Source organism: Vanessa cardui, chromosome 7, assembly GCF_905220365.1.
Source record: "Vanessa cardui chromosome 7, ilVanCard2.1, whole genome shotgun sequence".
Lineage (NCBI taxonomy): Eukaryota > Metazoa > Arthropoda > Insecta > Lepidoptera > Nymphalidae > Vanessa > Vanessa cardui.
The window spans coordinates 3,266,696-3,280,976 of NC_061129.1; the positions used below are offsets into that span (position 1 = coordinate 3,266,696).

At 32.4% G+C, this 14,281-nt stretch overlaps 12 non-coding genes across 12 annotated transcripts; 8 read left to right on the forward strand and 4 right to left on the reverse strand.

The window, feature by feature from the left end:
• Positions 1-158: 158 nt before the first annotated feature.
• LOC124531513 lies at positions 159-277 on the forward strand. Its single transcript, XR_006966559.1, has one exon. It is a non-coding gene; the product is annotated as a 5S ribosomal RNA (ribosomal RNA).
• Positions 278-1,938: 1,661 nt separating this feature from the next.
• On the forward strand, positions 1,939-2,052 carry LOC124531496. The gene has a single exon (XR_006966542.1). It is a non-coding gene; the product is annotated as a U5 spliceosomal RNA (small nuclear RNA).
• Positions 2,053-2,644: 592 nt separating this feature from the next.
• Positions 2,645-2,763, reverse strand: LOC124531528. Its single transcript, XR_006966572.1, has one exon. It is a non-coding gene; the product is annotated as a 5S ribosomal RNA (ribosomal RNA).
• Positions 2,764-3,764: 1,001 nt separating this feature from the next.
• LOC124531518 lies at positions 3,765-3,883 on the forward strand. The gene has a single exon (XR_006966564.1). It is a non-coding gene; the product is annotated as a 5S ribosomal RNA (ribosomal RNA).
• Positions 3,884-4,473: 590 nt separating this feature from the next.
• Positions 4,474-4,589, forward strand: LOC124531484. The gene has a single exon (XR_006966531.1). It is a non-coding gene; the product is annotated as a U5 spliceosomal RNA (small nuclear RNA).
• A 981-nt stretch (positions 4,590-5,570) lies between these two features.
• LOC124531514 lies at positions 5,571-5,689 on the forward strand. The gene has a single exon (XR_006966560.1). It is a non-coding gene; the product is annotated as a 5S ribosomal RNA (ribosomal RNA).
• A 350-nt stretch (positions 5,690-6,039) lies between these two features.
• Positions 6,040-6,155, reverse strand: LOC124531491. Its single transcript, XR_006966538.1, has one exon. It is a non-coding gene; the product is annotated as a U5 spliceosomal RNA (small nuclear RNA).
• Positions 6,156-8,411: 2,256 nt separating this feature from the next.
• Positions 8,412-8,530, forward strand: LOC124531529. Its single transcript, XR_006966573.1, has one exon. It is a non-coding gene; the product is annotated as a 5S ribosomal RNA (ribosomal RNA).
• Positions 8,531-9,720: 1,190 nt separating this feature from the next.
• LOC124531539 lies at positions 9,721-9,839 on the reverse strand. The gene has a single exon (XR_006966582.1). It is a non-coding gene; the product is annotated as a 5S ribosomal RNA (ribosomal RNA).
• Positions 9,840-10,932: 1,093 nt separating this feature from the next.
• On the reverse strand, positions 10,933-11,048 carry LOC124531482. The gene has a single exon (XR_006966529.1). It is a non-coding gene; the product is annotated as a U5 spliceosomal RNA (small nuclear RNA).
• Positions 11,049-11,701: 653 nt separating this feature from the next.
• Positions 11,702-11,820, forward strand: LOC124531530. The gene has a single exon (XR_006966574.1). It is a non-coding gene; the product is annotated as a 5S ribosomal RNA (ribosomal RNA).
• Positions 11,821-12,474: 654 nt separating this feature from the next.
• Positions 12,475-12,593, forward strand: LOC124531515. The gene has a single exon (XR_006966561.1). It is a non-coding gene; the product is annotated as a 5S ribosomal RNA (ribosomal RNA).
• The last annotated feature ends 1,688 nt before the right edge of the window (positions 12,594-14,281 follow it).

Below are 14,281 nucleotides of genomic sequence, written 5' to 3' on the forward strand. Positions count from 1 at the left end.
TTGTGGGATATTGTAAGTATTAAAGGAATCAATTTCATATCTAAGAATAAAATAAATGATAAAAAATATTTTAAAATGTATTAACATTTGTTTATATGTATAGGTACCCAACACGCATCTTATTTTAAATTACGTACCCTATTTCGAGGATTGTTGTCGCCAACGTCCATACCACGTTGAATACACCGGTTCTCGTCCGATCACCGAAGTTAAGCAACGTCGGGCGCGTTCAGTACTTGGATGGGTGACCGCCTGGGAACACCGCGTGTCGTTGGCTTTTTGCTATGACTTATTCAAAATTAATATCACATCTGTGTTCGCTACTTATAGCGATTAAGTTCTTCTCTTTTTATGTTACGAAACAATAATTGCTAAGTATTATTAACAATTATTAATTACTATGTGTGAAACAATTAAGTTCGAATTGTTAGTATTCCATTCTTACTATAATATCTACTTAGCTACCGGGTTACATTGCAATGATTGTTCAAAATTTTAATTTGATTTAAAAACACAATATTATTAAAATTATCACTGATTTTATCAAAGTGCTCAATGTTACTGTGAATATTCACAATATTGTTGTAAATATACTGTAACGCAACAATGAGTATTCCTACTTTGTTAAAAACATCTCGAATACAGTCTCTAGCTCCAAAATTATAAATAGTCCGGATTGTTCTCATTTGTAAAATAAAGACAGATTCAACTCCACTGAAGTTTGGAATCCAATTCTAATCCTAAGAACACCGTAGTATCGGCTACTTCAAGATGGTCACAGTTTAAAGATATATCATAATTTTTCTTTCTAACATTGGGTAGGTTAAAAACTACATATTTTGTTTCTACCAATCATGTATCCGTGATAATTGGCCATTAACATTCAATTTCCGTCAGTTTTTTTTTCTGTCAACCTTAAAAACCAGTGAAGTATCGTCAGACTACACAAACAACACAAACAACACTATATCACAAATACCTTTAATATAGAAAGGAAGATCATTTATATATACTAGAAATAGAAAGGTATATAAGAAAAATAGAACCTTGTGGAACCCCCTATTTTTAACGAAGATCCAGAAGACTTTATTTCATTACTGAAAACTTGTATAGCAAATATATATATATATATATATATACTACCACCACCACCTTATAGCCACTTGCTATAAACTGATAGTCATAGTACTGTTTTTTATATATACATTTTCAATATAATGTATGTGGGATATTATAAACAATAGAGGAATTAATGTCATATCTCAGAGTAAAAACAATGATAAGAATTATTTTAAAAAGTGTACTCTATGAGTATTCAACACGAATCTTATTTTGAATTAATTAAATTGACACCGTGCATTTGTTACTTTTATGGGTTGTTTATTTATTTAAGCTCGACAATCAATACTGTCAGAATAATTATTAGTTAATTTGTTTTTCAAGTCTTTCCATCTCATGATTCATGAAAAACTCTTCTCTTTGATCATACTTGTGTTTTCTAAAGTAAAATCCCCTTTTGTTTGAGTATTAATGTGAGACTGGTACCTTTTTTTATAATAAAAACCGTTAATTAATTTGGTCAACTTTTAACAGCTACAATCTTATAACCGTGCCCTAATCATCACTAGGGCACATTTATAACTTTTTCATTTGAAAAATCTTCTAAGAATTCATCTCTGACATTACAACGTAGTTAGGGATGGTTTTATTCATCATAATTCAGATCACATGACAATATAATTACTATTACCTTTAAACTGTTTGACAAAGTTACTTTTGTATTGGAATAAACCATTAAACGCCATCTAGTGTCCTATACAGACGACACGCTAAATAAACAGATGTCGCTTTGCCAAAATTCGACAGTTCTACTTCGCGATGGTAATACGATTAAATGAAGATATAACAGTATAACTATGTTTCGTCTTTAAAGGACGATATCTCTGGTTTCCCTTCAAAACGTATAAATCTTTCGCCTTTTACTAAAGATTTCCGTGGAGGGGAACACTCAAATGAATCTTAGATATCATGATAGTCCTACTTCGGAAGGATTACTAAAGGTTAATATTTAATTCGAAAATGGTAAGATTTTTTTGAATCGAAGATCGTAACTCAGTAAAGAAGACAATTAATTACACTATGAAAACAATTACACCAGAAAATCAGGGCTGGATTTAGGGAAGGCCAACCGGGGCAACTTCCCTAGGGCCTCCACATGAGTGGGGCAATGGATTTCAGCGACTTAACAAATACCTAGTTATAGTCAAATTATAATAATGTTAGTACTTACTAGTTTAAAAGTTACCGGTACAAGAACATAAATCATAGCTTATTAATTGAAATAAAAAAAAACCTAAACCTGAACCATAATATATTTATTAGGGTCTCCACGCTCCTGTAGTTCTAGGGCCTACCCCAGGGCCTCTAGATATGTAAATCCGGCTCTGTAGAAAATATAAGTTTATCAACTATGCAATTACGTAAGAATGGTAAGTAGTAAAAATTCGAACCTAATTTCACACAAATAAATTAATAATTAATAATACTTAGCAATTATTGTTTCGTAACATAAAAAGAGAAGAACTTAATCTCTATAAGTAGTGCACACAGACGTGATATTAATTTTTAATAAGTGATAGCAAAAAGCCAACGGCACGCGGTGTTCCCAGGCGGTCACCCATCCAAGTACTGAACGCGCCCGACGTTGCTTAACTTCGGTGATCGGACGAGAACCGGTGTATTCAACGTGGTATGGACGTTGGCGAATGCAATGTCTTATTTGAAGTTCAGTTTTAAAATATGTGTCATTTTCAATAAAAGAAATAATTTTCGTATTTCCACAAAATTTTGTATGGTCACCGCACACAAAAAAGTATAGATGAATAAGCAAAATACTAAAACTATACAATTTCATTATATTGTTAATTTATCGAAATTGAGTTTACCTGTTTCAATCTTGCATGAGTAGGACTTTTAAAATAAATGGATCGTGGTCCTCTTTAAAAAACTATACGAAAATATAAAAGATTTATACGTTTTGAAGGTTAACTGGAGATATTAATAATTGTTAACTCAGCTTATGCTTTGAATTGAAAATCTTATCATCGCGATGTAAGGAAACAATATGTAACGCGAAATCTGCTGCAACTTGTATGGGCACAATGAAGACCTCTATGCAATATCTTATGTAAGGCTCCAAGTACAGCTAGAGTAAGAAAACCTTCGTTAGTTTTCAAATTATTTTCTTTATCAAGTCGCAAACTCTTAGTACCTTTTGAAACTATAGCACTTAACTGACAAATGAATATAAAATTAAACTTACATGATACACGACGAGATCTAAATTATAGGGAATGTAGTTGTTATTAGGAAATGAGAAAATTATTCAGGTTCCCTAAATTTAACTGCACTCACAATTATTGATGGTAACAATGTACTGCTTTATTTCCAACATCATGTATGTGGATCACTCAACACTTATAGCATTTCAAATTACGTAGCTTATTGGTGTATTCGATTTATTTCGGTTCGTATAGACATTTCAGAAGGCACAGTAGGAGAAGTCAAACTTAGGTAGGTTATACATTTTATTCGATTTGCTTACAATATAATTAAATGTTTTTGTTTCATTATTACGCTTAATTATCACTTCTGATTTTTTATGTACGGTGACTGTAAATAATTTTTTTATGGGAATTTAAACTGACTTTCATATATCGAAAATGAAACATTTTAAAGTCTATATTAAATATGACGGAGCAATCGCCAACGTCCATACCACGTTGAATACACCGGTTCTCGTCCGATCACCGAAGTTAAGCAACGTCGGGCGCGTTCAGTACTTGGATGGGTGACCGCCTGGGAACACCGCGTGTTGTTGGCCTTTTGCTATTGCTGATATCTAATATTTATAAGTAAATTTACACACAAATAAAGATTTTTATCTACGATCAGAATTATTAGTTTATTTGTATTTAATAAATGGGTTGGAGCCGTGACTATGATATCTAATGATTTGTGATTAGGTAGATAGAGAAGGGTTCTTTGAGCACATCAGTTTACTTTTTTCAAGTAGAAACCCCAATTTATTTCAAGCTGTATTATGAAGCTCCATCTAATTAACACAGTTTGTTATTTCGCTCTGACAATTGCAACCTCAGTTGATTAGGGCACTTTTATAATTTTCTTATTTTATAAATTTCTAACGATTCCTCTCTAACATAACAGCGTCCCTATTGATGGTCGCATTCATGCTTATCCAAATCCAATCACAATATAATTCTGGCTCGAGATATTTAAAGCGATCCATTTAATATTTGTTTACATCAAATGAAACCGCTAACGCCATCTAGCGTCTGTTTTGTATCATAAGCGTCGCAGATAGATGTCGCTTAGCGAAAATTCAACAGTTCTAAATCGCGAGGGTGAAATCACCAAATGAAAATATAATTTCGTTTTGTGTTCAATAGGTGACATCTCTGGTTTCCCTTCAAAACGTATAAATCTTTCGCCTTTTACTAAAGATTTCCGTGGAGGGGAACACTCAAATGAGCCTAAGACATTTTTGAATGTCCTACTACCGTAGGATTTATTATACTTAATATAATATCTATAAAGATTTTTATGTTTTGTAATAATGTGGACTTGTAATAATTTCTATTGTGTATTGTAACAAAATACATAACCCAAGAACTGTTAGTAGTATACAATATAGCAAATCCCATGAAATATGTTTATCTAAGATGCAGCTTTAGATCTCCTTCAATATGATTAGACTTTATGTAAATAATCATGCTACACGTGTCGGCCCTATTGAAATATAGTCAAACATATCTGTGAGTCTTTATTGTAAAAATTGCATGGTAATGTTTATAGGTAACGTTTCAATCGGCTTATGCTAACTATTTGTTGTGGTTGCCAACCGTTATGGGGACAAGCAACTTAGTTGTTTAGGGCACTTTCATAATTTGTTCTTTTCAGGCTTATAATTGTAAGAGTTGTATTTTTTATGAAGTAAGATCTCTATTTTTTCGATGTCTGTTTCATTGGTTTTTGTGTGGTGATTTTACATACTATATTAAAAGTTGTTTGGAAAAGCACATATTAGTCAAGGTTAAATCACATGTAGCATTTACCATAGTTAGTCTACATGATAGTCGACTCGTCGTGACCAATTTATTTTTAATAATTGCAAAACGTTTTGATTTTGTTTTAATATTAAGTAAAATTGTAAATATTATTTTTACAAATATATAGTATAATTAAAAAGATCTATAAACATGAATGTAAGACATATCTGAATGATTAGTACAACAATGAGAGCGGTTAAAAGTTATTTTGAAAAATCCAGAGCGCCTTGTTATTTTTAGAATTACACATAATGATGTCTGCTTTAATATTTTTGTTCGAACTTATAATAGGTAACCTATAAATATAAAGTTTATTTCTATGAAATACTTTTATGTAGGGTGAGCATAAAAATAATATTTTGTGGGACTTAAGATTTAATTTAAGAATTCGTATGTAAATCAAGTTTGTTTTACTTGTACATTAAATATGATAAAACTATCGCCAACGTCCATACCACGTTGAATACACCGGTTCTCGTCCGATCACCGAAGTTAAGCAACGTCGGGCGCGTTCAGTACTTGGATGGGTGACCGCCTGGGAACACCGCGTGTCGTTGGCTTTTTGCTATTACTCAGTCAAATTTAATATCACATCTCTGTGCTCTACTTATTATATCGATTAAGTTGCGAAACAATCCTCTATATCTATTTTTAAATAATGTTTATTTAACAATTAGGTCCGAATCGTTACTTCTCCATTCTTACTAAAATATCTAATTAGCTTCCGGGTTGCAATTCAATGATTCTTCAATATTTTTATTGGATTAAAACACAATATAATTAGTAGTTAGGAAGTTTCATAGTAGAAAAACTTATATTTACTGGTGTAAATCTTTTGATAGCGCGATCGTTCTTAAAGAGTTATAATATTCGACTTAAAAACTTATTACATTGGTATTAAATGTTTATTAATCCTACCGAGGTAGGACTGTCAAAAATATCTAAGACTCATTTGAGTGTTCCCCTCCACGGAAATCTTTAGTAAAAGGCGAAAGATTTATACGTTCTGAACGGAAACCAGAGAAACCATTCTCTTAACACCAAACGTAATTATATTTTCATTTGATGATACCACCATCGCGATGTAGAACTGTTGAATTTTCGCTAAGTGACATCTATCTGCCGCGCTTAAGATACGATACGGACGCCAGATGGCGTTAGCGGTTTTATTTAATAATTTGTAAAAAAATATTAAGTGGATAGCTTTAAATATTTCGAGCAAGAGCTGTATTGTGATAAGATTCGGATAATCATGGATGCGACTATCGATAGCGATGTTGTTATGTAAGAGAGGAATTGTTAGAAATTTATAAAATAAGAAAATTATGAATGTGCCCTAAGCAACTAAATTTGTAATTGTTAACAGTTGAGCAAATAATAAACTGTGTTTAATTAGATGGAGCTGCATATTACAGCTCGAAATAAATTAAGATTTTACTTAAAAAAAGTATACAGACATGCTTAAAGAACCCTTCTATCTATTCACAAATTATTAGATTATTTATTAAATACAAATTTACAAATAATTCTGATCATAGATTAAAAGTTTTGTTTGTTTGTGAATTTACTTATAAATATTAGATGTCAGCAATAGCAAAAGGCCAACGACGACGGAGTATATCCTTTCTAATAAATAAAGAATCATAAAAATTCACCAGAACTGGATTAAATTAAAATGGGACCCCACGGGAAGCACTAGCTTTCAAACAAAAAAAAAATTATCAAAATCGGTCCACCCAGTAAAATGTTATGAGGTATAAAATGTTAACTAAAAAAAATCAAAATGTTTTATTGGGGAACACTTTGAGCCATAAAATTGTAAGTAAATAGGAAATAATTTAAAAACTGATATCTATGTTAGTAGGTATACAACAATTAATAATTTAAAACTAAAAAGGACGTTGTCCTCTGTGCCATTTGGCTGATCAGCGGACAGTCTCCGCTGTTGGCAATTTCGCTCAGTACACTGTGGCTGCTGCCACGCACTTTGTTGAGCAAATATATATATATATATAGTTGCTATAATATATAGGTACCCAACACGCATCTAATTTTAAATTACGTACCCTATTTCGAGAAATATCCTTTGAACACAAAACGTAATTATATTTTCATTAGATGATACCACCATCGCGATGTAGAACTCTTGAATTTTCGCTAAGTGACATCTATCTGCGGCGCTTAAGATACGATACGGACGCCAGATGGCGTTAGCGGTTTCATTTAATAATTTGTAAAAAAATATTAAGTGGATAGCTTTAAATATTTCGAGCAAGAGCTATATTGTGATAAGATTCGGATAATCATGGATGCGACTATCGATAGAGATGTTGTTATGTAAGAGAGGAATCGTTAGAAATATATAAAATAAGAAAATTATAAATGTGCCCTAATCATCTGAGTTTGTAATTGTTAAAAGTTGAGCAAAATATTAAACTCTCTTGATTAGATGGAGCAAATTAATACATAGTTTTTTCAGTCGCAAGACGCTTCGCCGTTCGCACCGCGCGAATATTCGCGCCAACGGTGAATCGACAACTCGACGCTTCGCACGGCACCGTATGGAGACCGCAAGCAGTGGCGTTCGCCGCCGCGACCAATAAGGACTTCAGACGGCAAAAAATGCCTTTATCGAAATTTTCTCGCTATTGCTTAGAAAATAATCGTCTTTTGTTACAAATAGAAATTCATAGAAAATTTATCATATCGATAAAATTATGAATGTGCCCTAAAGTTAAGTAGGGCTCGGGCATAAGGTTGTAAGAGTTAAAAGTTCACCAAATAAATTTAGCTGTTTTTATTCTGTAATAAAAGGTACCAGTGTCACATATTGAAACACCCAAATAAATGGAGTTTTTAATTTAATTGACACAAATATACACAATGAGAAGAGTTTTTCATGAATCATGACATGGAGACTTTTAAATACTAACTAATAATTCTGATAGTAGATAACAAGGATTGATTATCATACTAAAAGAAACATCAGAATCGATAAAAGTCGCAAAGACATTGTTTAATTTTAATTATAAATATTCGATATTAACAGTAATGATTATGTAGATAGATAGAATAGAACATAGTAATGATTGCTTTAATATTTTAATATTTCTGTTCAAACATATAATAGACAACCTGTAAATATTAAGTTTATTTCTCTATAATATTTTTATGTAGGGTGAGCATAAAAATTAAGTTTTTTTTGGAAATTAGGATTTATTTCAATAATTCGTATGTAAATAAACTTCGTTTTACTTGTACATTAAATATGACAAAGTCATCGCCAACGTCCATACCACGTTGAATACACCGGTTCTCGTCCGATCACCGAAGTTAAGCAACGTCGGGCGCGTTCAGTACTTGGATGGGTGACCGCCTGGGAACACCGCGTGCCGTTGGCTTTTTGCTATTGCTGATATCAAGTTTAAGCTTCCACCGTCTACTTTTTACTTCAATCGATTATTTCTGTTTCTTAAAGTAAGCCAAAAATACTCATTATCTACTATTACCATTTTTAGTTCAACACTGATAGCGTTGGAAAGCCAATTTTAATAATCGCAGTTCTTTGTATTCAATCGCTAGGGTCTGTATTTAAAGTGTGTTTCATAGTTATATTATTTTGTTCGAAGACATGTCAATTAATTCACATTTCACATTCATGCGAAGCGAAACATTAGTTTAATAACAACAATTAGTTATACTAATGCGAAACTAACTCGGTCAGTCTTGATGAGTCTCTTTCACTGCCAAACCACTGAATTGAATTTGAAAAAGTTTTGAAGCAAGCTTGAACTCCAAGGAAGGACTTCATGGTCTTCTTTTTATTCGTAAAACGTGAGGACCAGCTCCCGCACGCGAGTGCAAGTAATAAAATTAGGTTTTTATACAGTATCAATGTTAATAGTTTGTAATTAATATTTTAACCAAAGCGTTTAGAACCAGGTATCCCTTAAAAGCAAATTTCTTATGTAAGGCTCTAAGTACAATAATGCAATGGAAGCATAAATATACTGAAATTGACTATTATGAATATTTGTGGAACATAATTAATAGCAATAGTTCACAATGAAGCCTAAACTATAGGGGACAAAGTGTGAAACGAAATGAGAATATAAAGGTGCCCTAAATATAACAGCATATTTTATTTATTATATGGGATATTTTTAGTAATATAGGAATCAATGTCAGACTTTGAAATAATAATAATTTATTTTAAGGCATTTTAAAAAATAAACCGTACAGGTACTCAACACGTATTTTAATGTAAATTACGTACGTCACTGGTGTATTCGATTTAATTCGGTTTGTATTTCATATGGCAGCAGGCGCAATAGGAGAAACTGATTTAATCATTTTATTTACATTTTAGTTTTAGCTGTAAAATTGCTACACTATTTCGATTAAACTGTTGCCAACGTCCATACCACGTTGAATACACCGGTAATTAATTTACTTTAATATTTATTCAATACAAATAAATGAAAAATGGTTACAGATAAAAATCATTGTATCAACTTAAAGAAACAATAAAATAATACATATAAGTAGTGAATACGGGTATGATATTTAATTTGACTAAGTAATAGCAAAAAGCCAACGACACGCGGTGTTCCCAGGCGGTCACCCATCCAAGTACTGAACGCGCCCGACGTTGCTTAACTTCGATGATCGGACGAGAACCGGTGTATTCAACGTGGTATGGACGTTGGCGATGGCTTTGTCTTATTTAATTTACAAGTAAAACGAAGTTTATTTACATAAGAATGATTGAAATAAGTCTTAATTTCCAAAAAAACTTTATTTTTATGCTCACCCTACACAAAAATATTACAGAGAAATAAACTTAATATTTACAGGTTGTCTATTATATGTTTGAACATAAATATTAAAGCAGTCATTACTATGTGAAATTCTAGAAATAGGCGCTTTGGATTTCTCATAATATCTTTTAACAGATTTAATTAACATAAGAATTAACAACATTAAATGCTTAAATATATATATACAAATATGAACTAAAACTAGTTACTGTATAAATCTTGACCGCGTGGAATGGTGGCAAGAATGCTAGCAGCATTTCCCCGTTGAATCGCAATTCCGATCCTCTGGGCAGATAGGTCTTACCTGACTTAATATTTATCTGTCTTTTCAATTATGCTATATATTAGTAAATACACTATTTACATCTTTACTTAATATTAAAACAAATGTAACGATTGCGCAATTATAATTTAAAAAAAAAAATCAATCGGTCACGACGTGTCGACTGTTAGGTAAAACTAACTGTGGTAAATACTCCGTTTAATTAAACTAACTGACTGACTGACTAGAGACTAAAATATAATAAAATAAAAAATGTACGTTACGAAAAAATAAAGATATTACTTAAAAAAATACAACTCTTAACAATTAAAACTCCGTAATGAACGAATTATGACAGTGCCCTAGACAACTAAATTACCTGTACCTAAAGCAGTTGGAAACCACGATGAATAGTTGGCAGTAGATGTTTCAAACGTTTACTAATAAACATTATGATGTAATATTCACAATATTTCAGATATTTTTTACTAGATTTCAACAGGGCACGACACTTGTAGCATGATTATTTACCCAAAGTCTAATCCAATCGAAGGAGAACTAAAGCTGTACCATATATTTACGTATTTCGTGGGATTTGCTATATTGTTCACAACTAACATTCTTTGACAATTGTCTAAATACAACACAATACATAAATACAATTATTGCAAGACCATATTACATCTTAGGGATCTTTCAATGATGTATGTTGAATATTATTAATCCTACCGAAGTAGGACTGTCAAAAATATGTAAGACTCATTTGAGTGTTCCCCTCCACGGAAATCTTTAGTAAAAGGCGAAAGATTTATACGTTTTGAAGGGAAACCAGAGATACCTTCCTATGAACACAAAACATATTCATATCTTCATTTGACTGTTACACCACCGCGATGTAGAACTGTTGAATTTTTGCTGAGCGACATCTACACATTGAGCGCGTCGCCTGTACAGGACACTAGATGGCGGTGATGGTTTATTCCAATGAAAACAGTAACTTTGTCAAACAGTTTAAAGGCGTTGAGCAGTAATTATATTGTCATATGACCGGAATTATCATGAATGCGGCCATCGCTAGCAACGTTTTAACGTTGAAGAGGAATTGTTAGAAATTTTATTAAATGATAAAATTATAAATGTGCCCTGAAGATGATTAGGGCACGGTTATAAGGTTATAGCTGTTAAAAGTTGGCTAAATTAATTAACTGTTTTTATTGTACAACAAGAGGTCCCAGTGTCACATTTTTAAATATCAAAATAAAAGGAGATTTTACTTTAGAAAACACAAATATAATCAACATAACAATATAGATTTGTTAAAAACCATCTTACATCATAATCTATGTAATCTTTACTGTTAATAAAATATTCCTATATTTAAATCTGAGTAATAATAATGATAAAAAATATTTTTATATGTAAACTACATATATAGGTACCCAACTCGCATCTAATTCTAAATTACGTACCCTATTTCAAAGGTCATTATCGCCAACGTCCATACCACGTTGAATACACCGGTTCTCGTCCGATCACCGAAGTTAAGCAACGTCGGGCGCGTTCAGTACTTGGATGGGTGACCGCCTGGGAACACCGCGTGCCGTTGGCTTTTTGCGATAACTGATATCGAATTAAATCCACACCGTGTATTTCTTCCTGTTATCGATTTGTTTTTCTCTCTTTAAGTACGACAAACAATACTTAATTTTATTTATTTGTTCGGAGATATTTTAATAAATTTACATTATTATTTCATATTTAAGCGAACGAAACATTAACGTCATAACTAGTTATACTAATGTTATAAAAGCGAAACTTACGTCAGTCCATCTTGACGTGGTTCTTTTACAGCAAACCACTTTATTGAATTTGAATAAGGTTTTCAGCAAGCTTGAACTCCGAAGAAGGACTCTGTAGGCTTCTTTTTATTCCTAAAACCTGAGAACCGACTCCCTAACAATTCCCTACAACACGAGCGGAACTGATAACAAAGTTTGTTAACGAATCTTTGGGAATAAAGTTTGAAATGAAATGAGAAAATTATACACGTGCCCTAAATTTAACTGCAATCATAATTATTGATGGTTAGAAAGAACTATTTTATTTAAAATTTCATGTTTGTGGGATGTTGTTAGTATGAAAGAAATCAAGTTTAGATCTGAGAGTAATAATTATGATAAAAAATATTTTAAAATCTGAACTATGTAGGAACCCGACACGAATCTAATTTTTAATTACGTACCCTATTTCAAGGATTATAATCGCCAACGTCCATACCACGTTGAATACACCGGTTCTCGTCCGATCACCGAAGTTAAGCAACGTCGGGCGCGTTCAGTACTTGGATGGGTGACCGCCTGGGAACACCGCGTGTCGTTGGCTTTTTGCTATCACTTAGTCAAATTTAATACCATACCCGTATTCACTACGTATATCTATACGTATAATAAATCTGTAGGGATGTCAATTCTGTACATGAAATATTTTTCCAAAATAACTATCAAAGTTTAAAAAGGGGTCGATACTGATGACAAAAATGCAATCACTAAAATTTTTGTCTGTCTGTCTGTCTGTCCATATAACCGTTATAGAAACAAAAACTACTCGACGGATTTTAACGAAACTTGGTACAATTATTTTTCATACTCCTGAGCTGGTTATAGTATACTTTTCATCACGCTAAAGTCAATAGGAGCAGAGCAGTGAAGGGAAATGTCGGAAAAAACGGGAGAAGTTACTCCATATTTTGAGCTTCCGTCACGTGTACAACCTTAATGGTTAAAGCTACATAGAAATTGTGTATTACGGAAATGTTCTCCTTAAAATTATATAAAAAATATCCCATGACAGCCTTTGTCTATCTTTTATGATTGACTCACAATAACACGTGTCACTCCCAATAGCTTAGTACTACGAAGTTTATAACACTTTCAATCATCCCAAATTAAAAAACTTAACAGTATTAACTATTCCATAAAAAAGAAGCATATAAATCGGTATAGAAACAACCAAGTTATACATGAAATACGCTAATAATAAATCTATCGCACGTAAATACTAAATCTATATTGCTATATAAATCTCTAGAGTCTGTCTGTACACTTATTTTTGTCGTAATTCGTCATAAGTATACATGACATAATTTTTACCATTTTAGACATTTTTGTCTGTCTATATGTTCTGCTATAAATAGAGAACAGATGCACCATGCATCTTTATAAAAATTGGTATACAGGAAAAACATGTGCTTGCGCAAATGATAGGTTATCTATATACAAAAGTGGATGTGTTTGTATGTGTGTCATCGATAAACTCAGAAACTATTTGATTGATCATAAAGATTAAATGAATAAAGAGATTATGCTATCCCCATTGATGTAACTCGCCACCAGGTAGTACTGCGATATAAATATATCTACACCGTTCAAGCCATTGTCACGAAAATGAGTACGTACAAGTATTTTTTCACGGAGAAAGTGATTATTTCATCCGTATCATTAAAAATAACCAACAGATGGCTGTTACGAGTATAACGATGCATTTCTAAGCTTCGGAATCAACATACCAACATAAAATACGTTTAGAAACAAATATAATCCGAATTTATATTTTGAGAGTTGCCAAAACAGTCAACGTAATGATCAAGTTCCAGATCTTCGAACAAGCATCTTCACCAAGAGACACTGAAAAACCTGACGAGCGAGCCCAACGACCGGATGATCAACGATTAAAATAGACTAAGTCAAAAACTAGAACCAATCTCAATAAATCCCAATGTGATCATTGGTTAAATGAATATAGTATGCCCATATTGTCACGCTATGATGTTTAAAATAAACTGCTGGTATAGTGCTACTAAACTGGCAAAATGTACTTACCACAACTGGTTGAAACACCAGAACCTCTTCTTATCTACGTGACGGGAACTACTGAGGAGTCTGAATATTACCTTAAGCATCACATCATCTGAATATTTCCATAAGCGACATCATTTGGAGCAACAAATATTGTACAATTCATAATTTTCGCGTCTACGTTTAAAGTGTATCATAGACTGGTTCACTTCTTCC